The sequence below is a fragment of the Dasypus novemcinctus genome, chromosome 13 (genome assembly GCF_030445035.2).
Source record: "Dasypus novemcinctus isolate mDasNov1 chromosome 13, mDasNov1.1.hap2, whole genome shotgun sequence".
Classification (NCBI taxonomy): domain Eukaryota; kingdom Metazoa; phylum Chordata; class Mammalia; order Cingulata; family Dasypodidae; genus Dasypus; species Dasypus novemcinctus.
In genome coordinates this window covers 113,952,259-113,968,790 of record NC_080685.1, presented here as the reverse complement: position 1 = coordinate 113,968,790, position 16,532 = coordinate 113,952,259, and the positions used below count along the sequence as shown (strand labels likewise).

The following is a 16,532-nucleotide window of genomic DNA, read 5'->3' as shown; positions in this document are numbered from 1 at the left end:
GAACCAACTGTCAACTACCCTTGGCATTACCAAAATTGAAACTATTAAAAGAGGTATTTATGAGATCAAAATATGGAAGTCAAAAAGGTAGATGTTGGCAGAAGTCAGGGGAAGTTCATGCAGTTAGGTTGGTGCATCTATTTAATGTGAGGACATTGCAGACTCAGATGTCTAAGGCTGAGGGTTGCAGTATGGAAAAGATGATTCCTGACCCTCTGCTCAAGGTATTTTTGCCAACATCAAAAAGGACAACTGATAGGGTAGAGATATGAACAAGGCCAGACCACTTTTAGACTGGGTTGTTAAAAGTATGAGAGTTGTATTTGTAACTGTGAGAGATTTATGGAAAAGTAAAACTGTTCATGAAGTTGTAACTGCACTGAAGGTAAAAATGATACTTACTTGACTATATGCCCCTACCCTGGGACAGAATTAGATGATCCTATCTTGGTCAACATTGGAGAGATCCATGAAAGAGTTCCTGCACCAATTGAAAGAACCATTGTCCTTTTTCTGTCCCTAGGGATGAAGGTGAAAAGTGGTAAGAAAGCTCCACCATAACATCCAGCTCTGGGGTGGAAATAACAGGGAGATATCAGTCTTCCCCACTGAGGCAGGCTTGGAAGGACAGGCCCCTGCAACCCTGAAATGGGAAGCTGCCCCACCAGGAGGGCCCTAAGGGGAAAAATAAGAGCAACCAGTGAAAGACAAAGGAGGGACATGGCCCACCGACTGGACAATGTGGCCTTGGTTATTTATTCAAGAGAAAAACAGAGAAGAATTTAATGAAATCTGTAGGGAAGAACTCAGCCAGCACAGGTGGGTTAAAGGGGTCCCACTAAGTTAGGTGTTAAGGCCCTAGTTCAAACCTTTAAGAAGGGCTCAAAGGACTGAAAAAATTTAAATCCAGCATCACTACGCTCTGAATCCCTGAATAAAGTTGTGGGAGGTGGAAAATGACAACAAATAAGGCCTCCCTGCTCCCCATCTGGAAAGTGGGGATGACAATTCTGACTGTGAGCATGATGTGTTAGTCAGGGATGATAACCTCACTTGCCTGTACCACAAAATAATCCCCTTTAAAGTAATGATTAAGGGTGGATCCAACATCCTTGGGTCCCTGCTGGAGATTGGCAGCCCCATTCTCCTGTTTGGGAAAAGGGAAAAATGGGGGATCCAGACCTTCATGGAGCTCATAGAAACAGGTGCCCAAGTAATCCCAGGGCTCCTTGGGGCAAGTGAAAACTAGTGGCATTTGTGGGTCTCTAAGGAGGACATGGTGATCCATGGCAGGCAGGTGCTCATGCACTTCTGGGTAGAGCCATTTCAGCCAGTTTTGACACCAGTGACCAGCTTTCCCACCTCTGAGTGCATCATAAGTATTGACATTTTGGCTCCTTGTGTCAGAAATCAGCACCATCACTTGATGGGTGAGAAGTGTGAGCAATAACTGCAAGATGTGTTTACTTTTCCTCACCACTAGAGTTGTCTCAGTCTCTCTAGATATTTCAACAAAAACAGATCCACCTAGCTAGTGGGTAAAAAAGTATATTAATTTGTCATTTCTGATTTCCTGTAGGCTGGAGTGTGGAGAACAACCCTGTTGCAGATTAGCAAACCAGTCTGGCCTATAAAAAGGCCTAAGGAACATGGTGACTGCCACCCTTGGTCCTTAAATACCTGATAATCATTACTATCACTGAGTTGGTGGGAGCCCACACTGGGGATGCTATTATTGACCTGGCTAATACCTTCTCCATCCCACTGTGAGTTAGGACAAAGATCAATTTACTTTCAATTAGAACATCCTCCAGTATTAACTTACTGTGCTCCCACAGAGTTATCTTAACTCTCCTGCAATTTGTGCCCAGTGGGTAAGGCTAGACTTATAAGAAGACTTATATACCAAAAGTTGTTGTCATCCTATGTGGATGACATCCTCACTGCTGGACTCACCAACAAAAAACTGATTTACCAAGTCCCACAAAATTTCATAAATACTTTAGGTACAGATTTGGTAATCAACACTCAGAAGGTCCAGGAGTTTTCCCAACAGTTACAATTTCTTGGGACCATTTGGGCCAATAGTCAGAGAAGCCATACCAGGCAGAAACAAACAGAAGTTATTGTCAATGGCAGCTCCCACTATGGGGACAGGGATTAAAGTTACAGTGTAATAGTAAGCACAAATGTTACCTTGTTTGAAAACTATAGTTTCGGAATCTGTACATCAGTTTCAGGAAATATGATATGAATAAGTTAAAAGATTATTGCTGTGGAAGGGAAAAGGTTTTATGGTGGATCTGGGGAAATACTGTATATTGTATATATGAATTTTGGTGATCTAAGACTCTTCTGAAGCTGACATTATGTTGGGATTCACTTTACGGGAAGTTTTGGATCACAGAGTGGTTCAACAATGGCAGCGGAGGAATACTGATATGGGATGTTATTGACAGGATATATATGGTTGACAGGGAGTTATACAGGGCATATGCCCAGGGTATATGGTAATGTCTATATATACTCATAGTGGAAACAATTAAAAACAACAGCTGGGGGGTACTGGGCTCCTGGCCGGGGGGTCACTGCTGTGGGCCCTGGGAGAGCAGCGGCAATCCTCCAGGTGCAACAGCAAGAACCAGGAAGGAAGGAGGGCCCAACAGTGGGCTCTTGATACTAATGGCTACACTTTTGAGCCTATGCATCTGCAATAAGAACAAGGCCTAGAGTAGCATTGTGCCTGGGGGTTTCCTCCTGACAGCCTTCATGTTACTCAAATGTGGCCACTCTCACAGCCAAACTCAGCGTGTAGATGTGATGCATTCCCCCCAGCGTGGGACACGACACCCGGGGATGAGCCTCCCTGGCACCGAGGGATCACTACCACATACCAACTGAAGAAGCAACTAGAAAATGACCTTGAATTAAAGATTCAATGCGGAACAGCAGAATATACCTGTCTACATATAATAACATGACTTCGGGAAGTGGTTTGACCTAATGTAAGGGGGAAATGGAAAGGAGAAATGAGATTATAAGGCTGTGAGTCTCTAAAAAAGAGTCTGGAGGTTGTCAGAAGGAATACCCCTATGTACAACTGAACAGAGTCTAAGAGACAGATAAGGTAGATACAACCCCAGGTATTGGTTCTTTTGAGGGATAAAGAGACCCACGGGTTCTATGGTCATGGCAGAAGGGGTTCACTGCCATGACAGATGGCCCTTCTTTGGAGCTGGTGTTTCTGCGTGATGGAAATGGACTCAGAGGGGATCTCTTTTCACAAGACTTGCATGCTACTCTATTGGAATTGTAGTTGGTGCTGAGTTTAAGATATATGTAGGGGATTTGAATCTCTGGACTGATAATATGACACCCAGGCCCAGAGCCTCAACAGACTTCAGCTCCTACACTTTGACTTATTGGACTTACTCCACTCAGCTAACATGGAGTTGAAGAAGGTCAACCACCACAACATGGAGCCTAGAGTGTCTACAACTAGAAGCGGGAAGAGTGCATCCAGTACCCATGTGGAATCTAAGCCCTCACTTGACATAGGTGTGCAATGGACACAACCAATCCAATGTCCACAGAGGAAATGTGAAATGGGTGTGGGAACGGTAGCCATGGGGGCTGCTGCGTGTGGGGAACGGGAGGAAGAGATGAGATGTGGAGGCGTTTTCGGGACGTGGAGTTGTCCTGGATAGTGCTTCACGGACAATTACAGGACACTGTAGATCCCCCCAGGGCCCACTGGATGGAACGTGAGAGAGTCTGGGCTATGATGTGGACCATTGACTATGGGGTGCAGTGATGCTCAGAGATGAACTTACCAGGTGCAAAATGGATGTATCACGATGATGGGAGAGAGTGTTGCTGTGGGGGGAGTGGGGGGCGGGGGCGGTAGGGTTGAATGGGACCTAATATATTTTTTTTAATGTAATTAAAAAATAATAATAATAAATTAATTTAAAAAAATAAAGTTACAGTGTATGAGTTGAAAATGACATCTATTTGTCATCTAAGTTGATATTCATGGCAAAGGTCCATTTAAATCAGACCCAAAAATAAAATTCTTTGGCTGACCAAGAATGTTCCCAACAGGTTGTCATGACTGACTGCCAGATCACCATTGAATGGGACACAGAAACCCACATCAGATGCAGGAGTTGGCCACATCAGAATGAATCACCCTAAAGAAGTAAAAGCCAACAATGCATCACAGTCTGTGATTCCAACAAGCCCAGATCATACAAAATTTTGAGCTGGGACACATCAGCTGGAGCATAGTTCCCATTTATTACATAGGGTTTGCTATAGAAACAACTGACAGGAGGTATCTGTAAATATAAGATTTTATAAAATTGTTTCACAGGACTGTGGGCATGTACGAGTCTGAATTTGGTAGAGCAGAATTCAAGCCAGGAATTCTAATGGAGATCCTCAAAGAATTCCCTAGAAGAAACTTGCTGGTTGAAATAGAGATGAAAATTCTCTCTCCCCAGGTCTGAAATCACTTCTCCTTTTAAGGCCTTCAATTGACTGGATGAGAAGTTTCTCATTGCTGAAGGGAATCTCCTCAGTTGTTTGTAGATGTATTCAGCCTTAGGTGAAATCAATTAACTGATGTTTTAAGTCCATGAAGTGGTCTCATAGTACAATTAAGGCAGTGATTACCTAACCAAACAAGTGAGCAACATTACCTGGTCAAGTTGACATATGATCATAGCCACCATAACCCAAATGTGTGTTGCATCTCTGCCACAAAAAATCATTGACCAGTGCTGTCTTTATGCTGCAGACTTATACTCTAGATATGGGAAAATTCCATGCACCATACAAATGCTGAGGTCACTACTGTAGCCCAGAGAATTACCTTTGCAACATATTCAAATAATCATCCAAACCAAATCAAAACAAGTTACCTCATTTACAGAAACCAGAACCCAAGAATGGGCACATATCCAACATAAAAGACCTTTCATGCTTGCCATTACCACCACCCACAAACAAATGTAGGCAATTAAACAGAAGCTCAAACCATAATTTTGCAATGGCCATCAAAAAAGACAGTTTACTGTTGGTATTCTCACCAACTAAAACTATTTGGACATTAAACACTGCACTTCAGACAAAAGAACACACAGAGCTGCAGCATTTGTTGAAAAATGCTGAGCTTAGAGAGAGTGGAGGACCTAGCAATCACCTTATTAGGATGCACCTGAGAAATTCCAATTTCAGTATACTCAACTCCTTTTTTTCTTTTTTTTTCCACTGGAGCACATTTTCCACAGCTGGTTAGTGATGTGGACTGCTGTAGTGTTACACAAGTGCCCACCAATTCCAACCTGGAAGTGATGTGACCAGGTACTTCCTCCTTGTAGAACTCCAAATGATTGAAGCAAGGGGTTTCAAAATACTTAGAATTAGTGTACCTCTGGTTGTGCCTGGCGTCACCAACCCTTCAGGATGGGTGAGCAACATTTAAGTTATGCCACATTTGCTCAAGATGGTTTTTGCTACTTGACCAGCCATGGTAATCAACATGGACAATGCATTCCCAGAGAAGAGCTTGTGTCCATGGGAAAGATGGATGGAACTCTCTTGCTTGCAGTTGTAGTTTCTCTCTGATTTTGGTGGATGGACATTGTTCATCATCGTCCTTTTGTTAGTTGTCCTGGGCAAGTCTGATGAACTGGAGTTAGGTGTTGGCTGAAACTCTGCTGGGATGCAGGACTCAACCAGCATATGACCAGCCAGAAGATTTAAGTTTCTGGGACACCTATTTCATAAGTATAGTGCTAATTATAGGTTCAAATAAAAGGGTCATAAGAGCCATGTGTAGGAGGCGGAGCAAGATGGTGGCTGAGTGAGCGCACCTGATATTTTCTCCTGCAAAGAAGCGGCTGGGCAGCATTGGAAATTCTTTGGGACCAGGCTGTTTTGGGATTTTGCAGGGCAGGAGGTGTCTGGACATCGATTTGGAAGGAAGGTAACAGAGAAAATTTGTGTATAAGATAAAATTGAGGCTCTATTACACGGAGGTGGGGGCCGCGTGTTGGATGCTCCCTCCTGGGGTGGGCGGAGCTGTGGCATTGGCACTCTGGTGGCAATTTCTGGAGGCTCTGTGGTACTGGGGAATTCATAAGCCCTGAGTGGGCTATTGGGGGGCTAACAGGGCGGGAGGCCTTCGCAGACCAATTTGGGGAGACAAATGGGAGTTTTATTGCGAGGCAGGGAATTTTTGATTGCAGACACAAATAATAGTGCTTCCAACTAGAGTCCCACCCCCAAGGCCAGCTGCCAATCTGCAGCAGCCTTAAATTGCTCACAATAAAGAGACAACACCAGGAGGCTGTTTCAGGAACTGGCAGGGTGGGAGACATCTGGAAGCCGATTAGGGGAATATTTTGCGAAGCGTGGGAATTTCGATTTCGGACTCTGATATTGGCATTTCCAGCTGGAGGCCCTCCCCCTGGGCCTGGCTACTGATCTGCAGCATCATTAAATTGGCTGCAGTGTAGAGGCACCCCCAGGTGGCCGTTTCAGGGGCTTACAGGGTGGGAGGTGTCCTGAAGTCGAATTGGTAATACAGCCACAGAAGAGACCCGAGAGGATGAACTATGGGGTTCTAACACATAGGACAGAGTTTGCGGATGTGACTTCCCCCATAGGACTGGCACCCAGCTACAGGGATCCCTGAAGGCTGTGCTGCACTGTGGTGCTCCCAGGCACCCTGTTAACCAGATTTGAGGTTGCCAGGTCTGAGTCCCCTAAACCGTGGTGGCCCACACCCCAGATACTCACACCTCTTGAGTCTGCAATATCACAGACTTTCCATCCCTGAATCCATCACGCCCTGAGGTCCATCTGAGGTCCTTGAATGTCCTAGCCCTCAACATTTGCATTTTTTCTTTTTTGTCTTGTTTTGTTTTGTTATTTTTTATTTTTATTGTCCTGATTGCTAACATTGAGTTATCTCCTTGTCTTTTCTCCCATCATATTCCCCAAAACTCTTTTTTTCTCTCTCTCTGATCCCTCATTTTCTTTGTATTTTATTTTATATTAATTATACAATAGGTGCTGCAGGGAACACCTCACATTTGCTGTGTTTCCTCACCTTCCATTGCCTCATTTCTGTGTGAATTGATTTTGCTACCTACAGTATCCCCTTTCCCCTACATCTTGATATCCTCCATCATCTACTGTCTGTCCTATATTCCACCTCCCTTTCTTTGATCCCCAAAGTGTCTAACTCTTAATTTCTAATACCTTTGTTTTGTTTTCTCTCTTTTATCCACTCTTGAAACTATTGCCTATCTTTTCTCTTTCCCTCTCTCATGAAAACACTAGCTTTTTAATTCATATGATATTCCTCCCATATTCAGTCAACTACCCCATTATAGGTACTCTACCTACTGCTATAACTCTACACAACTTACATGAATCTAATATCCATCCTCCCAGATCTCATATTGTTGCTCTGTTAACATTTATTACCAATACTACTTTACACATTTTCCTTGCTTACACAATTGCCTTTCCCTGGCCCTAATACATTCCTTCAAAGTGAACTCACCCAGCAACAAGAAATTAGAATAAGAAGAACAAAGGGACAAAGAGAAGATATAACACTTATGCAAAAACAACAGCTAATTAATCCCCAAGACTAGACAAAGAAGCTAAGGAACTGATTAAACCTGTCAAGATAAAATGATGACCAGACAGCAACAAAAATCTACAAATGAAACCATTAACCAGGAAAACATGGCAGAATCCAATGAACAAACTAAAAACCAGGAAGGAGAGCAGAACTTCACACAAGTAATTAAAGATTTCAGAACATATATCACCGACAAATTTAATGAAGTAAAGGAAGAGGTTAACAATATGAAGCCAACAGTTGGAGGGGAAATTGCAGACATACACAAAAAGATAGCAGATATGATGGGAATGAACACCACAGTTCAAGAAATCAAAAATACACTCACAGCAAATACCAGCAGATTAGAAGAGGCAGAGCAGAGAATTAGCGATGTGGAAGACAGTACACTGGAAACCAAACAGTAGAATTGATCAATAAAAAGATAGAAAAAATCCAGCTAGGATTTAGGAACCTGAATGACAATGCAAAATGCACAAACATATGTATAATAGGCATCCCAGAAGGAGAAGAGAAGGGAAAGGGGACAGAAGGAGGTTACAGGAAATAATGGCTGAAAGCTTCCCAAATCTACTGAAAGAGACAGATGTACATATCCAAGAAGCACAGTGCACCCCAAACATCATAAACCCCAACAGGCCCACCCCAAGATATATACTTGTCAAATTATCCAATGCTTAAGACAAAGAGAAAATTCTAAAAGCAGCAAGAGAAAAGAAAACCATCACATACAAGGGAAACTCCATAAGATTAAGTGCTGATTTCTCTTCTGAAACCATGGAGGCAAGAAGGCAGTGGTATGATATAGTCAAGGTACTAAAAGAAAAAAATTTACAACCACGAATACTCTATCCAGCTAAACTAGCATTCAAAAATGATGGACAGTTCAAAATATTCACAGATAGACAGAAATTGAGAGTGCCAACAAGAACCCTCCCCTTCAAGAAATTCTAAAGGTAGTTCTGCAGGAAGAAAGGAAAAAACAGGACAGGCAGAGTTGGAGGAGAGTGTAGGAGCAACAAAAAAGACAAAAAGAGAAGGGAAAACAAACAAACAAAATATGACAAGCACAAGTACAATCAAAATAGGGCTAACATAAATAATTCCTTGAAAGTAATAACACTGAATGTCAATGGATTACACTCACCTATCAAAAGATTCAGACTGGGACATTGGATAAGGAAATATGAGTCATCTATATGCTGTCTACAAGAGACACATCTTAGACCCAGAGACTCACAGAGGCTGAAAGTGAATGGTTGGAAAACAATCTTACAAGCAAACAATAACCAAAAAAAGGCAGGAGTAGCTATATTAATATCAGACAAAATAGACTTTAAATGTGAAACAATTGTGAGAGACAAAGAAGGATACTACATATTAGTGAAAAGGACAATGCCTCAAGAAGAACGAACAATCATAAATATTTATGCTCCTAACAAGGATGCCTCTAAATACGTGAGGCAAATGCTGGAAAAACTAAGTGAAAGAATAGATGCATCTACAATTATAGTGGGGGATTTTAATACACCACTATCAACTCTTGACAAAACATCTCAAAAGAGAATCACTAAAGAAACGAAATATTTGAACAGTATATTAGAGGAGATGGATCTAATAGACATATACAGATCATTACACCCAAACACAGCAGGATATACCTTTTTCTCAAGTGCACATGGATCATTCTCCAAGATAGACCATATGCTAGGCCACAAAGAAAGGCTTAATGAATTCAGAAAGATTGAAATCATACAAAATAATATCTCTGACCACAGTGGAGTGAAGCTGGAAATCTGCAAGGGCCAGAGGCCCAGATTTCACACCAAGATATGGAAATTAAACAGCACACTCTTAGAAAAACAGTGGGTCAAAGAGGAAATCTCAAAAGAAATCAATGATTACCTTGAAACAAATGATAATGATAACACAACATACCAAGATTTATGGGATGCAGCAAAAGCAGTACTGAGAGGGAAATTTATAGCCATAAATTCATATATCAAAAAAGAAGAAAGAGCAAAAATTGAAGAACTAACTGCACATTTGGAGGAATTAGAAAAAAAACAACAAAGTAATCCAACAGCAAGAAGAAGGGAGGAAATAAAAGAGCAAAACTAAATGAAATAGAAAATAAGAAAGCATGTGAAAAGATAAACAAGACCAAGAACTCAATTTTTGAGAAGATCAATAAAATTGACAAATCTTTAGTGAGACTAACAAAGAAAAAAAGAGAGAAGATGCAAATACACAAAATAACAAATGAGAAAGGAGATATTACCACTGACTCCACAGAAATAAAGACTATCATACGAGGATACTTTGAAAAACTATATTCCAACAAAAATGACAATTCAGAGGAAATGGACAAATTCCTAGAAACACATAAGCAGCCCATATTGATGAAAGAAGAAATTGATGATTTCAACAAACCAATCACAAGTAAAGAGATAGAATCAGTCATTAAAAACCTCCCAACTAAGAAGAGCCCAGGGCCAGACGGCTTCACAGGTGAATTCTACAAAACATTCCAGAAAGAACTAACACAGGTCCTCCTGAAACTCTTCCAAAAAATTGAAACAGAAGGAACATTGCCTAACTCCTTCTATGATGCCAACATTACCCAAGTACCAAAGCCAAACAAACACACCACAAGAAAGGAAAATTACAGACCAATTTCACTAATGAACCTAGATGCAAAAATACTTAATAAAATACTTGCTAATCGTATTCAACAACACATTAAATGAATTATACACCACGATGAAGTGGAATTCATTCCAGGTATGCAAGGATGGTTCAACATAAGAAAATCAATCAATGTAATACACCATATGAACAGATTGAAGGGAAAAAAATCACATGATTATATCTGTAGATGCAGGAAAAGCATTTGACAAAATACAGCACCGTTTCTTGATAAAAACACTCCAAAAGATCAGAATACAAGGAAATTTTTTGAAGATGATAAAGAGTATATATGAAAAACATACAGCTAACATCGTTTACAATGGAGAAATCCTAAAATCCTTCCCTCTAAGTCAGGAACAAGACAAGATGCCCACTATCTCCCCTTCTATTAACATTGTCTTAGAAGTACTTGCTCGAGCACTGAGGCAAAAACCAGATATAAAAGGCATTCAAATTGGAAAGGAAAAAGTCAAAATTTCATTATTTGCAGGTGACATGATCCTATACATAGAAAACCCTGAGAGGTCTACAACAAAGCTTCTAGAACTCATAAATGAGTTTAGTAAAGTCACAGGTTGTAAGATCAATGCACAAAAATCAGTAGCATTTCTGTACACCAATAATGAGCAAGATCAGGAGGAAATCAAGAAACAAATACCATTCACAACAGTAAATTAAAAAATCAAATATTTAGGAATAAATTTAACTAAAGATGTAAAAAAGTTATACACTGAGAACTATACAAGACTGTTCAAGGAAATCAAAGAACCTAAATAAATGGAAGAATATTCCCTGTTCATGGATAGGAAGACTAAATATTATTAAGATGTCTATCCTACCAAAACTGATCTACACATTCAATGCAATCCCAATAAAAATCAACACAACCTTCTTTAAGGAACTAGAAAAACTACCTATGAAATTTATCTGGAAAAGAAAGAGGCCCTGAATAGCAAAGAAATATTGAAAAAGAAAAACGAAATTGGAGGAATCACACTACCTGACTTCAAAACATACTACAAAGCCACAGTAGGTGAAAACAGCATGGTATTGGCATAAGGAGAGACACACAGACCAATGGAATCGAATTGAAAGTTCTGATGTAGAACCTCATATATATAGCCATATAATATTTGATAAAGCCACCAAACCCTCTCAACTGGGAGAGAATGGCCTATTCAACAAATGATGCCTGGAGAACTGGATATCTATATGTAGAAGAATGAAAGAGGATTACCATCTCACACCTTATACAAAGATGAACTCAAGATGGATCAAAGACCTAAATATAAGAGCCAAGACCATAAAGACCTTGGAAAGCAGTGTAGGGAAACATCTACAAGACCTTGTAATAGGAAATGGCTTCATGAATATCACACCAAAAGCACGAGCAGCAAAAGAACAAATAGATATATGGGACTTCCTCAAAATTAAAGCCTTCTGCACCTCAAAGGAGTTTGTCAAGAAAGTAAAAAGGGAACCTACACAATGGGAGAAAATATTTGGCAACCATATATCTGATAAGAGACTTATAACTTGCATATATATATATATATAAAGAACTCCTATATCTTGAAAATAAAAAGATAAACAACCCGTTTAAAAAATGGGAAAAAGATATAAACAGACACTTCTCCAAAGAAGAAATACAAATGGCTAAAAAGCATATGAAAAAATGCTCCAAATCTTTAGCTATCAGGGAAATGCAAATCAAAACTACAATGAGATACCATCTTACTCCCACAAGATTGGCAGCTATGGAAAAAACAGAAGAATACAAATGCTAGAAGGATGTGAAGAAATGGGAACATTCATCCACTGCTGGTGGGAATGCAGAAGGATCCAACCATTCTGGAGGACGGTCTGGTGGTTTCTCAAAAAAGCTAGCCATAGATTTGCCATATGACCCAGCAATACCACTGCTGGGTATATGCCCAGCAGAACTGAAAACAAGGACACAAACCGATATATGCACACCAATGTTCATAGCAGCATTGTTCACTCTCACCAAAAGTTGGAATCAACCCAAATGCCCATCAACAGATGAGTGGATTAATAAAGTGTGGTATATACATACAATGGAATACTACTCAGCTTTAAGAACAAATACACTACAAACACACATGATAACATGGATGAATCTTGAGAACCTTATGTTGAGGGAAGCAACCCAGGCATTGAAGGACAAATACTTCATGACCTCAATGATATGAAATAAACAAGCTTCCTCAGAGAGCTAGAGACTGAAAGATAGGCTTACAGGAAATTGGGGAGTAGAGGAAGGATGTAAGCTGACATCTACATGGGCAAAATCTATGATAAGCTGGCGGTAAGTATGTGCACAAGGAAGAGAGAAAATGAGGGCATAGGATTATATTTGGGTGGGGCTATGCAGGTTTGAGGGGGGTAGGGATGGGCGGATGGGTAATATTGCCCAAGAAATTGGGGAGAGGGAGGGGCAACATATGAACATAAGAGATTGTCAGGTGTTGGTTGAATGTAAAATGCTGATGAAACCTTTTCAAAATATAATTATGAAAGTTACCTGTTTAAGATACTCAAAGGGGATAATCTGATGCAGGACAGACTCCTAGGGAATATGTGAATGCTCATTTTGCCAGAGTGGGTTATACCATTGGGTAGAGACCCATATAATGAAAGTGAAGGTAGACCCACATCCTGGGGAGGACTAATGCCATCAAATAGAGGGAACTGTATCTCTCAAGAGAAAGGGTGGCTCCCAGGGCATTAGGGCAGTTGAGCAAGTCAAGCCGTCAGCACTGTTGCAAGTATCTCTGAACATGGCTCCTCAAGAAATGAAGATTGACTGTCACTGTGGGGAGGGGGAAATAGATATTGAATGGATGGAACCAAAGTAAATGTGAGGGCAAAAGAAGTGTTTCCAAGAGTACACAAGGATGGATATAAAACATGTAATATTACACCAAAAACATATAGGGGGCGACAGACTAATAATGTAAAACATAGGATAACTAAAAATTTTAGAAAACTGTATAGCCTAAAGTATGAAACACAATGTAAACACAAATGTTACCTTGTTTGAAAGCTATTGTCTCAGAGTCTGTACATCAGTTTCAGTAAATATGATATGAATAAGTTAAAAGATTATCGCTGTGGAAGGGAAAAGGTTTTATAATGGATATGTGGGAGTACTGTATATTGTATAGATGAATTACTGTGATCTAGGGCTCTTGTGAAGAGAAGCTCAATAATTAGGAAAAAAGAAAATAAAAAGGTAGGATGTAGAATTTTTCCAAATCAATATGTATTCTATATCTAACCTTTAAACTCATCACTATATTCCATTTTACTAGTAAGGGAACCTGACATTATATTGGGCTTCACTTTTCAGGAAGTTTTGGATCACAGAGTGGTTCAACAATGGCAGCGGAGGAATACTGGTATGGGATGTTATTGACAGGCGATATATGGTTGACAGGGAGTTATACAGGGCATGTGTCCATGGTGCATTGAAATGTTTGGATATACTCATAGTGGAAACAATTAGAAACAACAGATGGGGGGATACTGGGTTTCTCGCTGGGGGGAGCTCTGTCATGGTCCCTAGGGGAGCAGCTGCAGTCCCCCAAGTGCAATGGTAAGAACCAGGAAGGAATGAGGTTCCAAACGTGAGCCCCTGATACTAATGACTATGCTTGTGAGCCTATACACCTGAAATAAGAACAAGGTCTAGAGCAGCACTATGCCTAAGAGTTCCCTCCTGACAGCCTCCGTGTTACTCAAATGTGGCCAGTCTCAAAGCCAAACTCAGCATGTAAATGCAATGCCTTCCCCCCAGCGTGGGACATGACACCCGGGGATGAGCCTCCCTGGTACCAAGGGATCACTACCAAGTACCAGCTGATGATGTAACTAGAAAATGACCTTGAATTAAAGGTTCAATGCGGACCAGCAGAATATCCCTGTCTACATATAATAACAGGAGTTAAAAATGCTGTTTGAACTAAAGTAAGGGGGAAATGGAAAGGACAAATGAGTTCATATGGCTATGAGTCTCTAAAAAAGAATCTGGAATTTGTCAGAAGGATTGCCCTTATGCACACCTGAGCAGAGTCTCAGAGACAGATAAAGTAGATACAACCCCAGGTATTGGTCCTTTTGAGGGCTAAAGAGACCTACAGGTTCTATGGTCATGGCAGATGGGGTTCACTGCCATGTCAGTTGGCCCTTCTTTGGAGCTGGGGTTTCTGCATGATGGAGCTGGACTCAGATGGGATCTCTTTTCAGAAGCCTTTCATGCTACTTTACTGGAATTGTAGTTGGTGCTGGGGTTTAAGATATATCTAGGGGATTTGAATCTCTGGACTGACAATACGATATCCAGGGCCTGAGCCTCAACAGACCTCAGCTCCTACACTCTGATTTAGTGGACTTACCCCACTCAGCTAACATAGAGTTGAAGAATGTCAACCACCACACCATGGAGCCTAGAGTGCCTACAACGGAAAGCAGGAGGATTGTAGCCAGTATCCATGTGGAATCTAAACCCCCTCTTGACATAGATGTGGAATGGACACAACCAAGCCAAGGTCCACAGGAAGGAGGAATACAGTAAGGATTAGAGTGGACTTAATGATATCCTATTCATGAACTATTGTGGTTAATGATCGAGAAAATGTGGCATTGGTGTGGAAAAAGTGGCCATGGTGGCTGCTGGGTGCGGGGAATGGGAGGAAGAGATGAGATGTGGAGGCATTTTTGGGACTTGGAGTTGTCCTGAGTGGGTCTCTAGGGAGAGTTGCCGGACATTTTATGTCCTCCCATGACTCACTGGATGGAACATGGGAGAGTGTGGGCTATGGTGTGGACCACAGGCCATGGGGTGCAGCGATGCCCAGAGATGTACTCGCCAGATGCAATGGATGTGTCATGATGATAGGGGAGAGTGTTACTGTGGGGGGAGTGGTGGGGTAGGGGCGGTGGGGGTGAATGCGGACCTCATATTTTTTTAATGTAATATTTTTTAAAAATGAATAAATTGAGTAGAATTCGGGAAAAAAAAAGAGCCATGTGTAGGAAAATTATGTCTAACTCTATTATATAGGGGAGAAAGTTTATCATATATTCCAAAATAAGACCCACTAAGAAGGTGCCAATTTCCTGGGATTGTCTGTCAATAACATCTAGATGTCTCTAAAGCCCTCTGGAGCTCCCTTGCTTGAGGCATTGTTCACCGTAGCAGTCAGATCCTCCTAAGACGTACATAAGCAAACCTTTGGAATGACCTCATGACTCACTTTGAAACCTCTTAGCCATAAAAACCAATTTATATTTAATATTTCCCCCTTTTGGTCTAGGTCTTTCTCCAAATGCCTCACCATGTAGTTGTGTCAGGGCTCATTCCGGAGTCATGTCCCATTGCCGGGTTGGGGGGGGCGGATAGTGAGTTTTAAGCTGAGTTTGGCTTAGAGTAATGCCTTTAATAAAAACTAATATATGGTGCAGTGCAAAGTTTAAACCATAAATAAACCTTAGACCATGATTATTAGCAATGCTGCAGTAAGTGTTAATTAATTGTAAGAAATGCACCACAACAATTAAAGCTGTTGGTAATGGGAAAAAATCTGAGAGGGGGAAGGGTTGGAGTATATGGGAATCCCGTATATTTTTATTTAACATTTATGTAATCTAAAACTTGGTATCAACATACAATACACTATTACTCATCTATATGATAGACTATTATACTGCTGTAAGAAGCATTGAAGTCCTGATGCATGCATAGATGAAACTTGAGGACAGTATGCTGAGTGAAAAAAGGCAGACATAAAAGGACAAGTATTTTTGTTCTTACTGATCTGAACTAAATATAATAAGTAAATTCATAGAGTTAAAGTCTAGTATATAGATTTTTAGAAGACATTGGCATTAGAGCCTGGAGAGTTAATGCTTATTTTACAGAATTTCTGTTGAAATTGTAAAGGTTTGGAAATGAATGGTGTTGATGGTAGCACATTACTGTGAGTTTAATTAACAGCAGTGATTATATAGGTAAATGTGTTTAATAAGATAAATTTAAGTTATATATAGTTAGGTAACTAAGGTTAGGAAAAAAATCATATAATTACGAAGAAGCACTATTATCAACTGTAAAAAAATTTCTACAACAATTTGTGTGTTGTTGGTGAAGTAGTAT

General features: G+C 40.6%; 1 pseudogene; it reads left to right on the top strand.

The window, feature by feature from the left end:
* The first annotated feature begins 1,087 nt into the window (after positions 1 to 1,087).
* LOC101432548 (tyrosine-protein kinase Fyn pseudogene) overlaps positions 1,088 to 16,532 on the top strand; it is a 95,529-nt pseudogene continuing 80,084 nt past the window's right edge.